The 17,193-nt window shown below is 34.1% G+C and overlaps 1 long non-coding RNA gene across 1 annotated transcript in view; it reads left to right on the top strand.

The window, feature by feature from the left end:
- The first annotated feature begins 3,075 nt into the window (after window positions 1-3,075).
- The window catches only part of LOC126954530 (uncharacterized), a 29,436-nt gene continuing 15,318 nt past the window's right edge, over window positions 3,076-17,193 (top strand). The window contains exons 1-2 of the long non-coding RNA XR_007725632.1: window positions 3,076-3,185; window positions 8,893-8,995. This is a non-coding gene — a long non-coding RNA (uncharacterized LOC126954530). The remainder of the gene's footprint in view (window positions 3,186-8,892; window positions 8,996-17,193) is intronic.

The following is a 17,193-nucleotide window of genomic DNA, read 5'->3' as shown; positions in this document are numbered from 1 at the left end:
TTAGCAATGACAGAATAGCTGCTCTCCTTCAGCTCATCATTCGCCATGAATTACTTTACTTAAGAAGTTAAGTTGGAAACCATGCTGGTGTCAGTGATTAAGCCAGCCATTTGTGCACATTCCCACAGCATCAACGATCATCTTCTGAACTCTCTGGAAGAAGGATGATTTGTCACTTGATATTGAACAGATTCTTTGAAATGTAAAATGCAATAAGTTTATTTCATCTAAGAAAAAAATTAATCTTAGCTCACAAGCAAAGACGGAATCGATAGTCTTTTCATCATCTAAATGCCTTCTAGAATGCTATGTAGAATAAAAGTAGTAACTGGAAAGTATGACTTGGTTACTTGATTTCTTATGAAATTATGCCTTTGGGAAGCTCCTTTGTCAAGGATTTACCTGGCAAATACTTCTTGGCAGAAATCACCCTGTGGAACTTAACAGGATTGCATGAATGACATGTCTAATATTGTGGAGTTAAGAAATAAAATGTTAAGAAAAGTCTCAGGATTAAAACTTTCTGGCAGTGACCTCACACTGTTAAATCACATAATATGACTAGGTAAGTTAAGAACCAGAAACAAAAGATACTTTACGCTGGCACAGTCCAATTCCAAAACTTAAATGTAACTTTTAATTAACTTAAATGTAAATGTAGCTTTGTGACTATTTTTTCCAGTTATAAACTGAATAAAAGTAAGCAATGCTGCTAGTTAAGAGATTGAAAATAGAATTCTGCATCCTGTGAAAGCACACCATAATGCAATGTATAAGACCTGGCATCATGGTGTAGAACATGTCAGTTTTATTTTTCCAAATCAAAGATAGTAACAATGTTGGAAGATATTTCTATTTTCATATTTTGAGTTTTTAATTTTAACTTTTAAATAGCTTCAATAACACACTTAGTCTTGTTGTAATATATTTTTATTTCAGTACTAATAGTTTATATATCTTTCTGATAGTTGAAAATTTTTACAACAAATCAATTTCATTCATTTATGTTACATGCTTTATCCATTAACCCAGTATTTGTCTTTAGCTCTAAAGATGTCTGAGTCAATATCACTTAGGCTAATGACAAGAGAAAAATTTGGAGAAAATCTAACTCATCCTAGACATAAGATGTCTATACTGTATTTTGAAATCACCAGAAATGGGCTTTTATGGTGCTGTCAGAAACTTATTAATTTTGATGTTCAAATGTGTTTATATATGTACATTTTGACTATGTACATATATAGGTATATCATATATATCTTAGCTTGTTGAACATCTATATCTTTAATAATTTATGCCGCATCGAAATGATATAGATATGATACTGTATGCTATACTAAAACCATAGTCTAAGAGAAATGTATGTAAAAGACAAGGGCCTTTCCAAGAAAATATCATAGTCAAATAAGACATCAACTTTCCACTAAAATCGCCATTTACTAGGTCAGGATATGTATACTTATTTGGAAGAAGACACAGCCATGTGGATAGAAAGGTTATGAAGTTCTATTTCTTATAATTATTTTAAAGAGTCTGAGATTATAATATTTCTCATATGTAGAAATGATTTAATATTCACTTAAACCTTTCTTAATGTATGGAACACATTTGAATATGACATTCATTTAATTAAACTATATATTTAGAGTTTCCTTGAATGACTTTCTCTACAACCTGACTTCAACAGATAATTGCCAATTCTGCGCATCCTTTTATAAAACTGACTCCTAAATACAATTAATTAGTAAGTTTTGAAAAACTCCCACATCTCAAGGATGTTTTATAAAAAGGCAAAGTTAATGATTTCAAATCTTAATTTATATTAAATCAAACTATTCCCATCATGTGCTGAAAGAATTACCTTGCTTTAAAAATTGGAGAAACAGAAAATATAGCCACCCGATAACCACTGCATCACTAACCTTTATAGTATATGACCTATTGTGCCATTTAGGGTCATGATCCCTTTATTCATTCTTATATAATATATCCATTGCTCCCATATCTAGAAGGATCTATTTAGAGGCAAATGCTATTCAAGTACTGTTCTACAGAAATAGAAAAACACAATGTCATGGTGTTTGGAAGTGAACTGATGATGCATTGCACTAGCATATAGAGACATCGTTCCCATAAAACTTGTAACATTATAGTTCAGGGACTATTTAACCTTTAATACAAATCATTTTTATTGTCCCAATAGAACTCGAAACACTTTATTCTTTACATTTCTCTTTGGCACTGTGTACCAACTACATTATTATTTTGTCAGGGTGCAAAGAAAAGTCATGTTAAGTCTAATCCATGTGCAAACACTTCTGAAGAGCTATGTAGGAATGTACACATCTCCATCAAATATAGAACATGAAGACTCAAAATTTGTCACTGATGACAGAATATTTATGAAATAAAATGATCTTCTAGACTCTCCTTTATTTTCAGAATTACATAGTTTTCTGCTTTCTCTTTACATGCTATCAGTGATGTGCTTTCAAATAATTCTAATAATTCCGCAACATTGAATAGGGAAAATGCCAGAATAAAACTTACTGCTGCCAATGTGTTTATTTTTCATACTGTCTATTTGTTAGTATTTACTTCTAGGTTTATCTGGCGTAACTCATCAGAAAAAACATAAAGTCAATTTATTTCTAACTTTAAAAAGTATTTTTTGGTAGGGACTTAAGTTCATTTACATTAAAATGTATCTTCTGAGGAAATTGGTTCTTCATCTTTTGCTAGTTTGTTTTGTCTTGCTATCATGTTCCTTATTCTTTTCTTTTTACAGTTTGCCAAAGACAAAATTATCAAGGGACATAGTACAGGGAAAAGGGGAAACAAAAGAAATACAATATAAATTAAGTGCTTTAAATTCCAGCGAGAAAATAAAAATGATTTGTGTTAAAGGTTAAATAGTCCCTAAACCATAATGTTACAAGTGTTATAGGAATGATGTTTCTATACTCTTGTGCAATGCATCATCAATCTACCACCAAATACCACTGACATTGTATTTTTTTTTTTTAATCTCTTAAGAACAACATTTTGGTACCACTTACCTCAGAGACAGTTCTTTTGGAAATTATAAATATATTTCTTTCTGGGATCAAAAGAATCCACATCAAAATGAAAGATGAAGTGTTGAATCTGAATTCACAGCTGCTTTATGCAATCTAGAAAGAGTATGGGATTTCTCATTTTAGTTCACTTCTCAAAGCTTTGTAGATAGAAGCCTGAAATGATATATTTGAATTTTTAAAAATATTCTTCTTGTCTGGCTGTGTAAATGATTGCAATCAATCAGATTTTCTTTGTTCAAGAAAAAAACATGAAATTACAATATGAATATTTTTCACATGTAATTTTAGTTATACAGTGGGCAATGACTGACAGCTTAACAACGTCCCACTGTGGCAAGAATAATGCGTTATTTTCGGAAAAATATTTTTACTTAAGAAAAGTTAAAAAAGTCTCCTTGGAAAACAGTTTTGAAGGTCACAAACGTATATTTGGAGTATATTATTTTACAATTTCATAAACTAACTTTTAAAAATGTATTAAGATCTTATCTGTTACAAAAACAAAAATCTGCAGCAAATTCGTGGCGTTTATAATACGCAAACATTTCAGAGAAGTATCATTGCCTATTTCAAAAGTGTTACATTAATTACAAAACCAATTTTAAATATTGGAAAAATAATTATATTAAAAAAATAAATTCCAATGGCAGAATAGATTATTATAATCAAACGGATCCTTTTTCTGCCATTTTGAAAGAAAAGCTATGTTCACTGGACGTTTTATAATTACACTGTTTCTATAAATCAAAAACTATATTGTGATTTTGCTTGAAGATTCCAAAATGAGTTCAATTTTCAACTGTAAATGTACAATATTTGATAGAATTTCCCCCTTTGAGTTGGAGATTTCACTGTAAAACTTTATCTATAAAAATTTAGTATAAATATTATTGTAATCAAATATTATACAGAGTTTGAGAGTGATGTCCACAAAATGGTAAAACAGAAGGTCTCCTGGCATCACTCCTTTCAAAAGAGTACAACAGGAAACTATTCAAACCAAAAATCAAGGAAGTAGTGGAGAAATCCCTGGGTCCCTGGGGAGTTTAGACTTTATCTTACATCCAATGGGAAGCTATTTACAGGTTTTAAGCAAATGATTATGTCTGTGTTTTAAAGGTATTATAGTCTAGAGGCTTCATGGAATTACATGATTTATAATTTATAAATTTATCATACATAACTGATTAAAAGCAAGCTTAGAAGCATAAACTCAAGTTGGAAAAGATGGGTTTGACATAAAAGCTTAAATGTGTTTCATTTGTTTGCTTGTTTGTTTCTAACACAAGTTTAACCTATATGTGAGTCACCTTTGGATTGGTGAGTCTAGAGTTTGATGCAGACAATCTGGGCACAGACATTTAGAGAAGGTCAGTCCACAAATGATGCTTAATGATCTCTGGGTGATGATCACTTTCTCTCCAAGGAGAAACTGCATGGAAAGAAAGGTCCACATACACTCTGCAAAACTTAAAAATGGTCATATAAGAGGAGCAAGACTAAGACTCACATTTTCTCTATCTTGAAAGGGACAGAAATAGCCATATACATAGGAATAAATCATGTTTCTTATACTTATTTAAGGAGTCCAAGGATAGAAATGATTTGCCAGGTAACCATTTAGTGCTTGTTGCATTTATAATGTGTGAATTTGACAGAGAAGCCTGAGATGTAGGGGAAAACCTGGAGAGTGAGAAGAAGGTTCTCAAGAAGTAGTGGTTGACTTGGTCAATGCTGAAAGATCAAGAAAGTGAGAACTCCAATTGGTCATTTGGATTTGGCTACGTAGTCACTAGTGACTTCTGTAAAGAGCAGTTTCAGTGGAGCGTGGGGACAGGAGACCTACTGAAAATGCATCAGAGCGTGAAGAGGAGGTAGGGGAAGGGAAATAGGCTGTGTGGGAACAAACAAAACAAACAAAAATGTTTTCAACAACCCTCCTTGTTTGATCCTTCACCCTTGCAAACGTCTTACCTCAGATCACTGCGCTCATACAAAATGTAAATCAAAGGCAATTATGAATGACTCAAAGCCAGAAGTTCTAGCAAACACATTATTTAGGTGGCAGGATTGTGATGTAAAATGATCCCCACAGGTTGGAAAGATACAAATATAGGTTAGCTTTTTTTTTCATGTCAGTTTTCCAAATTCACCAATGACACTCCCTGCTATTATTTTTGATATTTCAAGGATTCTACATAAAAATATTCAAAACTCTACCTTCATAATTCTTGGTCTTCTGAACTCTGATAATTTATCTTTATTCCAGTTAACATACTTTCATAGCATCAACAATAGTAATAATGGTTGCCAGTTCTAGATTTCTACCATTTACCAACAATAACCCAATTAGTTTATTAATTTAATCCTCATGGCATAAATTGAGGTTTAGATCATTTGTGCAGATAAGGAAGTTGGCATTCACAAAATTAATTAAATTGCTTAAGCAATTTATTTGTTTTTACATCAAATTAAATTATTTAATTGTTTTTACCTAGAATGTTTCACCTCTAAAACCCACAAATTCTTAAATTTGGATCAATTCTCAATACTGCTTCTTCATATGCCAGGCTGCTGAGTACAACAGAGAAAATCACACAGCTGGCTAGATGAATATCTAATTTATCCTATGTATTCATACTACAAAGCACTATCAGAAATTTCATGTGGGTTCTTTCTTTTTTTTTGGTCACTTTCTCGTTTCTGCTCTGCCATGACTCAAACACTTCTCTGTTCAAACATCTTACCCAATATCCATTATAATCTTCATTGTCAACAACTTCGTATCCTCTTTTACAGAGATATTTGAGACCAGCAGATTTAAACTTGCTTTAATATCTATCTTTATCTTTATAAACAAATGTATTATTTTCCCACGTTCATTTTTCTCTCCTTTGTTCCAGGCTGAAAGAGAAAATTGCCCCATTCAGAGTTTAAGGTTATTCTTTCTGTGATTTCCATCTGAAATATACTTCTTTAGATCCATTCTTCACTGAGAAACTACAATTTGTGCTTCAAAGCCCTGCTTACATTTTCCTTTTGTGAAATATTCTCTGACACAGGAATTTTCGGCACGTTCCCCAAACACAGTAATTTTTCTATAATGCTAAGGCTGTACCTGTACACACATTCATCATACTTACAACTGCATGGTTCATGAGGTGGGAAGCAAACATGGTTGCATATTAGGAAAAAAAGTTTCCCAACCCCTTTTGCCACATACTGTGATTCCATAGGATTGAGACAGGACTTAGAAACTGATGATTCATAAATATTGCTATGTGATGATAATGATCACCCTGGGTTGGAAACCGCTGAATAGTGGAAGGAACATAGGTCTCAGGTCTGAGGGAAACAGCTTTAATTTCAGCTCCGAAACTTAATAGAAGAATGGTTTTCCACAAACTTCTCAAATATCTGACTCCCAGCAATAAATCTTGTCCTGTTTTCCAACTATGTTGGGATTTCTACCACGTCTGTCTTCCCATTTCTATCAGTAGCCCCAGTCATCATCATCTCTCTCACCTGGCCTATTGCAACCCCCTGATCTGATTCACACTTGCTTCCTCTATTATATTTTCTCCTTCTAGAACTGAGAAACTCTTTTATGGAAGAGTTATATAATGCCACTTCTCTCCTTAAAAATCTTCCAGGAACTTCCTCCGACATGCAGAGTATAATCCAAATTCTTCACAATAGCCTATATGACTGTATAACTTGCTGTTACAAATTTCCCTTATCCTATTCCTGTTATTCCTTTGATTTTTCCTACTTCCTTTTCAATTGTTTATTTCAACGCAGCCATGCTGGACTCCTTAATGTTCCTTGCTACACTAGACAAGTTCAGGCCTCAGAGTCCTTGGATTTAATACTGTTTCTGTGTAGACTGTTTCCCTGCAGATATTCATACAACTCTCTTCTTTCCTTTATTCAGATTTCTTATCAAAATCATCTCCCCTAAGAAGTCTTCCTGGCAAAAGAGTATGCACACGTTCTACTCACGCTTACTCATCACCACAAATCACTGACTAATTTTTTAAAAAATTTGTTTTTGTCAATTTCCCTGACAAGACAGGAAAACATGATGTGAATTGAAGACAGGGAATTCTGGACAAGGAGTGCATGAATGGTTCTCGTTGCTGGATGAGGAAACATTGGGGAAAAATAGCAAGTGATTATATTCCATCCTGACCAACAGGGTCACTCGCGGTGGTGCTGAGACCTTAGCAGCCAAAAGCCCAGAAATAGGATCTGATTTCTTAGTGCCTGTGGAAGGCATCAAACCAGGAAAAGTGATGCAACCTTCTCAGTAAGGAGACTGCAATATTTGTACTTCCCTGATTTGATTTGCAAAATGTTCAATCACAGTTTTCCTTCTGTGAGAACAACTCTTACTGGGACTAATACAAACAAAACTTTTTTCTTTTGTCCTTTATTTCCTTTTTTTTTTAGATGGAGTCTCACTCTTTCGCCCATGGTTCTTGGCTCACTGTAACCTCCACCTCCGGGGTTCAAGCAATTCCAGTGCCTCAGCTTCCCGCGTAGCTGGGATTACAAGTGCCTGCCACCACGCCTGGCTAATTTAAAACTTTTTTCTATATTTAATTTTTTTTTTCTGTATAGTCTGCTTTCTATATTAACAAGCACTGTAATTAGATGGAGCAAAATTTGTTTAGTGTGATCTGGCCATAGCTAACTGGTGGTATTATGGTGAAAAGCTGTATCATATTTTTCCAATTCCATTTCTAGTCTCTAAAACCATTTCTTTCTCACACAGTGTGTTTTCAAGACAGAAGTTAAGTGTTTTTGAGTCTGGTTCTAATAAGCCTAAAATAACATACCAATTATTTTGATTAAAGAAAAAGGCCATGGGTCATTTTCCTCATTAGATTATGTCAGTTATGGTATTGCTGAACATCTATTATATTTTCTCCCAAATAAAAATGGACTCTCTCTTGTTTTATCTTAGTGTTGAATAGAAAAAGTGCGGTCTAGAAGCTGTTATTAGTTTTCCTTTGTAAAATGTCTCTCAGTTAATTAGAATTGTATCCGTTTATAAATATTTCATTGCAAATTTATTAAATAAGCTTTAAGGCTTGTCACAGAGGTGAATGGTGATTGTCTAATTTAAGCCTGAATTTTTGTCTGTAACACTGCCTTTGTCTGGTGACACAATTTTGTACGAGCTTAATGAAAGTGAGTTTAGCTTGTTCTTTTGTCCTTTTGTTGCATTGCCATGACAATGTTTCATACAGAACTATATTGTCTTTTACTTCACCCTTTACCACTTTATTATCTGTTCTACCTTTAAATGACTTCTCTATTAATTTACACAGTAATCCATTGTGTGTTGGTGTATGCCACCAAAAAACAAAAGCATCTAAAAATATGATTACTGCATATTCATTGGTCATTCATTTACTTTCCATGTGGAATATTTAGGTGAGGTTCATAAGAACTGGAAGACTTATCAGCTGTTTCAAAAAAAGTATATAATAAGTGTGCCAAGAGACATTACCTCATAGAAATAAACCGTGAATGTTTGATGTCCCCTCCAGTTTACTCCTGTACTTTAGTACACATCATAATGCACGTTTTCAAGTTTTTTTAATTAAAGTGACTGAGCATTTTTCTGTCATTTCAAAATACCATATTCAGCATAGTGATTATAGGGAAATCATTTGGAGAAGGCAAATGACTCTGAATTCTTTCTAGTCCTGGCTAAAATGGACTTTAATAACCTTATTAAAGTCAGTTTAACTCAAAGGGTCTCAGTAAATTATTATTTTCTTTTTCTTTCTTTCTCCAGGTTCAAGCTGGAGTGCATGGCACAATCCTGGCTCACTGCAACCTCTGCCTCCTGGGCTCAAGGCATCCTTCCACCTCAGCCTCCCAAGTAATTGAGACTACAGGTATAAGCCACCATGCCTGGCTATTTTTTTGTCTTTTTAGTAGAAAAAGGGTTTTTCCATATTGCCCACGGCATTCTCAAACTCCTGAGCTCAAGCAATCCACCCACCTTGGCTTCCCAAAGTGCCAGGATTACAGGTGTGAGCCGCCACGCCTGGCCAGTATTCATTTTTTGTGGGGGAGTGAGGGGTCAGTTTTCTGACCCATGAAAGCAGATATTGAGAGTTTGAACATTTTTAATTTAAAATAAAGTTTTATATAAGATCACTTTTTGTTAATAACTTAATTGTTCCTTGGATGCTGTAGATTAAAATTTTAAAGACCATCAAGATACAACTTTATATACACCATGTGCCTTATTAGGTGATTTGGTCAACGACAGCCTACCTATACAACAATGATCCCATAAGATTGTAATACTATATGTTTTCTGTACCTTTACTATGTTTAGTTACATAAGTATTTACCACTGTGTTACAATTGCCTACAGGATTCAGTAGAGTTCATGCTGTATAGGCTTGTAGACTAGAAGCAATAAGCTATACCATATAGCCTAGGTGTGTAGTAGTCTATACCATCTAGGTTTATGTAAGTACATTCTATGATGTTTCCACGTTGACAAAATCGCCTAACAATGCATTTTTCAGAATATATCTCCATCATGGAGAGACATGACTGTCCTGCCTTTTGTTTGTACCACTGTGTTCTTATTCAAAGAAAAATATACACATTACACACTTTAAACTCTTCTTCACACTCACGTTAGCAATTAAGAATGCAGGAATGTACAGTACATGCACTAACTGTGCCTTGACCATTTGCTGACCTGATACATGACTTAATATCTTAATATATTTGATCTCACTTGAGGAAATCGAGTCTGGAAAAGAAAATGTGCACTTAATGTAAATAAAATTATATTAAATGTTTCTTCCTAGTTTAAAATAATTTTTCAATAAACCAGGATCCCTTAAAATTTTCTCATTAAACATTGAGCTATTTTTCTTTTATTAGAAATTACCTATAAAAATAGTGGCTGTCTCTCTTGATTAAAAATGGATTGGTATAATGATATACTATTAGATCTATACCCTTTCTATTCTGTTTTTTCCTTCTAATTTATAGAATAATCATGACTATGATATCAGGAACAAAAATGACCTCAAGAACAGGTGCCTAATTGGGAGAAAACTTGACACTTCCCATTTCCACTTTAGGAGTTAAAAAAATCTACACATTCAGTTATTTTTATAGTTAAAAAGTTTAATTTTGTTTAAAATACCACAAAGTATAAAACATGATCTGAATATTGTTAAAATGTCATGCAAATTAGAACCATGCTTATTCAATTTGAATCAAGGTATATTTAAATCATTTTTTCATAAAATTATTGAGATTATTAATATGTAGTAACCTAAATCATTTTTATAAAGTGATAATAAAACAGATTGTCCCAAGAGATTGATTTTGTTATAGCTGCATCTAAAGAAACTAAAATGCATTGTGGCAGGAAGGACTGGTGTCATTTATAGTGACATTCAAGTAATCTGGGGGTGATAGATGCTTGACTCTGCTAAATTTATGCTAGGATTAGCACCATTTATCTGCTTTTAGTGTGTTAAATACTCAATGAAATATGTGTTTATAAAAGTAATTCTGTGTTTTTCAAATTTCATGACACTTTTAATAAAACTGTTAAATTAACAGCTTTATGGGGTTATAACTGATATACAAAGAACTACACATATTCAATATGTAAAATTTGATGAGTTTGAACATACACAAACACCCATCATATCATCACCACAATCAAGGTAATCAACGTATCCAGCACATTTTAATAGTACGATAAAGACTACTCCGCCTTTTAAGAGTCCTGGTAGTCTCAGTGAAACAAAGTCTCTTGATTTTCAACATTCCTCTAATGTATCAGTTCTTTCCAACTGAGATTTACCAAGCAATGTCATTTTGTGTTGAATTACCATGAGTTTTTAAAAGATGCTAAATGAAGTAAAGTATGTTAGAATTTGATTGCCAATCAAGACTTTGATATGCGATCTGAATTTTTAGACCAGTGGTTCTTAGGTTGGTGAGGGAGAGGGGCAGTTGTACTGTGTGGGAGACGCTTGGCAATATTTTAGTTGTCACAATTGCAGGCTGGTGCCAGAATCTAGTATATAAAGGCCAGGGATGCTGCTACATGCCCTACAAGGCACAGGGCAGTCTTGTAGTATCTGGCTCACAATGTCAACAGTGCTGAGGTACAGAAACACTAATTTAGATTAATCATTGTGCTCAAAAGTGAAGAGTGAGCAAAATGTGTTGTTTGCCTTGCGAATTTTGGAGGAAAAAAAAACAAAGCTCCATCCAACCATTCTACATTTCTGACATCTGTGTTACATATGATTGGAGATTCTCTTTCTTCTAAATACTCATTGTGTGCTTCAATGACTGCTGGGATAAGAGCCACTTGTTCCTACAGTAATTGTCACAGGATAGCTGCCAGATGGTAATACTGAGAAGGACAACATGAAAAAAAATTCTATGTGTTTTTTTTTTTTCTTTCTCGTTTCATTCTATCTTCATAGGCTATATAAGTTGTTCTAATGTTTGAAATTTGTTCTACCTTGCTTTAACCAGAAGACATAATTCCTTCATGCAAATGGCACCTAAATGGTGAGCAAACATGTCATGTGAAATTCCTTTAATATATCTGCTCATTATTGGTCCCTATGGACCATTTAACATTATTCAAAGAGGAAAGATTTTTCTTTTCCTTTTTCTTTTTTTTTTTTTTTTTGCCACTAAAAGAAAATCTGGGTAGGCCTATGACTCTTCTGTTCACTCTTGGAGAGTGCTGTGATAACTGCTTGGAGAGTGCTGTGTCATAAATACTATTAGAATGCCCTGACTTTATGATATGTAGAGCTATGCATTTGATTTAACTCTTCACTGTGACATGTAAGACTGGCTTCAGGCAGGCTGTTGCCTGTGAATAGGCATGACCAGCTTGTTCTCTCTTTTCCATTTGACTTTTTGCAAAGCCTCTCAAATTGAAATACAGAAGGGGGCATAGTCAGAGGGTAGACTTTTACATAGAGGTGCTGCTCTAGAATGAATCTGCGTTCACTACTTCTGGCAGGATTTTAGCATGGACTTTTACTAGTTACTAGCTTATTTTAAGGTTTCGTGGTGTCACTGAGGCGCCTCTGCTTGGACTCTCTGCTATGACGTGGGCTACAGTCACCCTTCCCCTGAGTACTACTCCCTGTATGCGTCTGATTTTTCAGGGGCCCCATTCATGGAAAACTCTTTGAGTCTCACTGTATACACACATGATACTCTTGAGCAGGACTCACACTGACTACAGGCTGACACTTCCCTGAATGACAAATTATCTGGTCTATAAGAAATATTTACCTATCATTTATCTTGACAGATTCTAGCAGTGAATTTCCTACCAAAGAATTTTGGCAGAATTTCTTTCTTCTTGATGGCTTACCTTCAAACTCCATGAATCACAGATCAAGGTGACCTTTGTGAGTCACCTTTCTCTGGGCTTAAGCAGGTAGCCTCTTTCCGGTCATCCACATTTGGAGAGAATGTCGGAACTCAGCACACACAGCAACAACACTCTCCAAGGTAATCTCTCAGTCTCCATTCTCTCAAACTGATATGCCCAGCTACGCTGAAAACCTGAACCTTTGTAGGCTCAGAACTTACTTGGATAACTGACATTCATTGTCAACTGGGGCCTGAGTCTAAATATCTAAGATACCATTTGTGATTACTAGAAGAATTCACATCACAATTTGCTCATAAATCAAAATTTCATATTTGGAAAGATGATAGAATGAAATCATATTGATACGATTGTTCTCATGCCTCGTTCTAATGATTAAAAACTGTAAACAACATATGTGCATAAAATACTCTGGAAATTACAAATGCACATATATATGTCTATATACATATATGTTTATACACATATTACATGTATATGTATATGTACACATATTACACGTATATGTGTATATTACACATATACATATGTATATGTATATATTACACATATACATATGTATATGTATATATATGCATGTGTGCACAAAATACACATATATGTGCATAAAAGATATATGTATATATGTGTATACATATGTGTGTGTGCATATATATATATATTTTTTTTCTGTTAAATCTTTTACAATAGTGCAATTTTCAATTTTGGTGTGAAGTCTTAAGTAACTGATGTTAAGACAGAAATCTAAGAAAGTTATTTTAAACAGTAATATTTTGGCAATGCAAAGCTATCTAGTAATATTGCTCAGACAATACAAAGCTAGTTCTATTCATATTTGTCCTGCTGATCTGGAAGATAAAACTGATCTCTCCCTGCAAGGGCTGCACTAACTGGAATGAGACATTGTGTTTGTTGGACCTATGACCTTCTTTACAGAGAAAAGCAATTCATAAAGTTAGAAAAGGGCACCATGTAAAATCCAACGCACATTTTGTAGAAATAGCATGAGGATTGCCAAGAGGGGTGAGAAAGACTAAATAATAGCAACAACCAAACCAAAAACAACAAGAAAAAAATCCCTATTCTCCATTGTTTATTCTTGAGAATATGACATAGAAAAAATATGCCTAAGAAAATGTATCGTAAGGGAGAATGTTATTTGTGTATTTTTTCCAAAGGGACATGTTCTTAATTTTTTTTTTGCACTGCATTTATGTATTGTTAATATCTTTTTATAACTTGAATATATTTTAATTCTACAGCTCTGGATCAAGGCATGCAAATATGCTATTTTGATCTTGTATTTTAGTTTTGTCTTTTTCTTAATTCCATGTAGCACACATGAGTATTATGAGAAAATGTTTTAGATTTACCTGTATGTTAAACAATTTTATTTTTGTTAACTCTTCTTCCATCTCAGCTTCTTTATAAGATTATTTTCCTTTTTCCTGAAGTATGCCTTTGTAGGTTCCTTCACTGAAATTGTTTTGCCATGTTGATGGATCAGTTTTTATTTTTCTGAAAGTGCATTTATTTCTCCTTTAGTCTTGAATACTTGCTTTGCTGGATGAAAAAACTTACTTGATCCTAATTCGCAGGCATAAGGGGCTTAATTTAGAGAGATTTTCTTGTGGAGGAAATGTGTCTCCTGCTTCACCCGAGGACCATGAATTCCTAACAACGCGGTACCACTTTGTCTTCCTTTGAGAGGCCTGGTTAGTGTGAGAACCTCAGAGTCGGCTCTCCACCAAGGATATAAACAACGTTATTAGTGGCGTCTTCCATTTCAGGAAGATAATTACAATCGTTTTTACAAGGAGTATTTCACAAAGGAGTATATTTAAATTTTATTTGATCTGGGATAGAAGGGTATACCTAAAGGTGTTCATGGTATATTGTGAAAAATTTTCTAAATTGTAATTTAAAAATAATAATGTTAACATACTAAAAATAAATCTAATAATCGTAGTAAAGTTTTTAAAGGTTGTCAAAACCTTTTTCCCCTGCCTTCTTTGTACAAGGCTCAGGTGGTAGACTTGTTAAGTAGTGAAATGAGATATTCAAGGGTAATGCCTAAAGCACAGTGGATTAATGACTATTATAACACATAATACTCTTTAGATTGTTGTTTGATCATACATGGGATGACTAGGTTCATGTTAATAATGCACAATGGTCTTCAGTGGGGGAAGCAAGGGTGAAATTGAGATTTAACACAGAAATTACAGATTTAATAATTAACATCACTTTACTACTCAAAAATTAATTTTCAGATCACAAATTTTTTATCTATTTTGTTCCAATTTTAATTATTGCCTCCAGATTTCTTATGTAAATAAATTCTTATAGATGGTTAGATAATGTACCTCTCATTATTATTGTTTGTCTTAAAATGGAATCAGTTTACAGCTAGAATGACATCATTACCACACTGGATCTTATAGAAGGATCCGCCAGACCTCAGTAGTTGTTCAGAGCTCCAGGGTCTGTCAGTCAGGATGCAGGGTCTAGACAGCCCTCTACCATGTGGATGTAGCAAATTCTGTAACCACTTCTTGCTCAGATTACATGATACTTAAAACTCATCAAGCCAAACTTGAGAGGAAGTGGCTCTTCTGGCAAGATTTCTAGTGATCCCAGAATCTTTGTGAAGAGAAACTCATATTTGTTTACAAAGCTATTATAATATGTATAAAACACTAAGATTTAATTTTATATTAATATTTGTAAGTATATTTTTGTTCTGGCATTTGATTTAAAAATATAATTCCAGAAAGTAAATCTTATAAATAATACATAACAATAGTCATATAAACTTTTATTTTTTTTTTGAGACGGAGTCTCACTCTGTTGCCCAGGCTGGAGTGCAGTGGCCGGATCTCAGTTCACTACAAGTTCTGATTCCTGGGTTCACGCCATTCTCCTGACTCAGCCTCCCGAGTAGCTGGGATTATAGGCGCCCACCACCATGCCCGGCTAATTTTTTTTATTTTTAGTAGAGACGGGGTTTCACCATGTTAGCCAGCATGGTCTCGATCTCCTGACCTAGTGGTCTACCCGCCTTGGCCTCCCAAAGTGCTGGGATTACAGACGTGAGCCACCGCACCCGGCCTAAACATTTTTTAAAAAATTTAATTCTACTCTTTATGGCTGTTGGTCAGAATTGTTAAAATATAAATGTAATAAAAGCCCTAGTACCATCTTATGTCTTATAAAGAAAAATTACTTTTAGCTTTTATAGTGAAGCCCAGCAAAATGATTCAGTTTGCCAGTATTTTTCAAAAACAATGTTAACCTATATGGCCCATAAAAAAAGTAAACTAACAAAATTTCTTTCTTAAAATCTTGGTAACTTCATGGATACATAGTAAGGTAGGTAGGCATTGAGTCTCCAACTTAACCAATTATTTGAAACTTTCCAAAATAGTTTTTTATTTTGCTTTGAGAGATGTGCAAGTTCACCAACATAGAGAAATTCTTCAGTTTTCAATCATTTTAGTCCTTTGTAATAGTACATGGGCATAAATCAGAGCACTTGTATAATAATAGCCTACAGTAAAGAATAGATGTTTCAGCCAGGCATGGTGGCTCACACCTGTAATCCCAGCACTTTGGAGGCTGAGGTGGGCGGATCACCTGAGGTAAGGAGTTCAAGATCGGCCTGGCCAACATGTTGAAACCCTGTCTCTACTAAAAATACAAAAATTACCCAGGCGTGATGGTATGTGCCTGTACTCCTAGCTACTTGGGAGGCTGAGGCAGGAGAATTGCTTGAACTCAGGTGGCGGAGGTTGCAGTGAACCGAGATCGCACCATTGCACTCCAGCCTGGGCAAAAGAGTGAGACTCCGTCTCAAAAACAAACAAACAAAAAAAAAATGTTGCAAAGTGTTTTAAAGAATTATTTACAATGCATAATCTGGCTTCTTACATTAATTTTCTTATTTTTAAATCTAGCCCTTTGAAATTCATCAACTGTCATGTATTATTTTCAGATGAAAATAATCAGTGATTATTGAAAATGGAATTTAAAGTTCTGTGAATTAGATGGGAAACAAAAACTTGCCTTCAGTTTTTACAGATTCCACCAGACTGTGAAATCTGTGATGTCATAGATTTTCTCTATTTTGTTTGCTGCTCTCTCTCTAGCACCTACAAGAGTGACCCACACAGTGAACACTCCGTTTCTGCTTACTGAATAAATAAGAATCTCACATGTGGCCACTGCTCACTTATTCAGCTCAAAACCATGACTCTTTGTGTCACATTATTTTATCACTTCTCTTATTCTAACACCTAGCTTTTATAATGATTTTCCTAGCATTATAGTTACATTTACACAGATGATTTTATTTTAAAAATGCAAACCATTCTTTACAAATGCCACTCGAAGCCAATAAAGAATTAATTCCTTTAAGATATATACTTGCACATATTGAGATTTTCAAGCAGAGTCAGACTTGAAAGCCACCAAATGAAAGCGCTCTTATGTGTGTCTTATCACAGAGGCTGAGTACCAGGATTTTACTTTTAAAATTTTTATGTTGTCTCTCTCCCCTGCTCTTCTAAATAGAAGGGAAAAAAACAGTATGTTGGCTATACAGCCTTTATATTACATTTTCTCAGAGAAATGTTTAGCAATTATAAATAGAAAGAATAAGAACCCAAAAGCATGACC

Source organism: Macaca thibetana, chromosome 5 (genome assembly GCF_024542745.1).
Source record: "Macaca thibetana thibetana isolate TM-01 chromosome 5, ASM2454274v1, whole genome shotgun sequence".
NCBI lineage: Eukaryota > Metazoa > Chordata > Mammalia > Primates > Cercopithecidae > Macaca > Macaca thibetana.
This window is presented reverse-complemented; position numbering and strand designations above follow the sequence as displayed.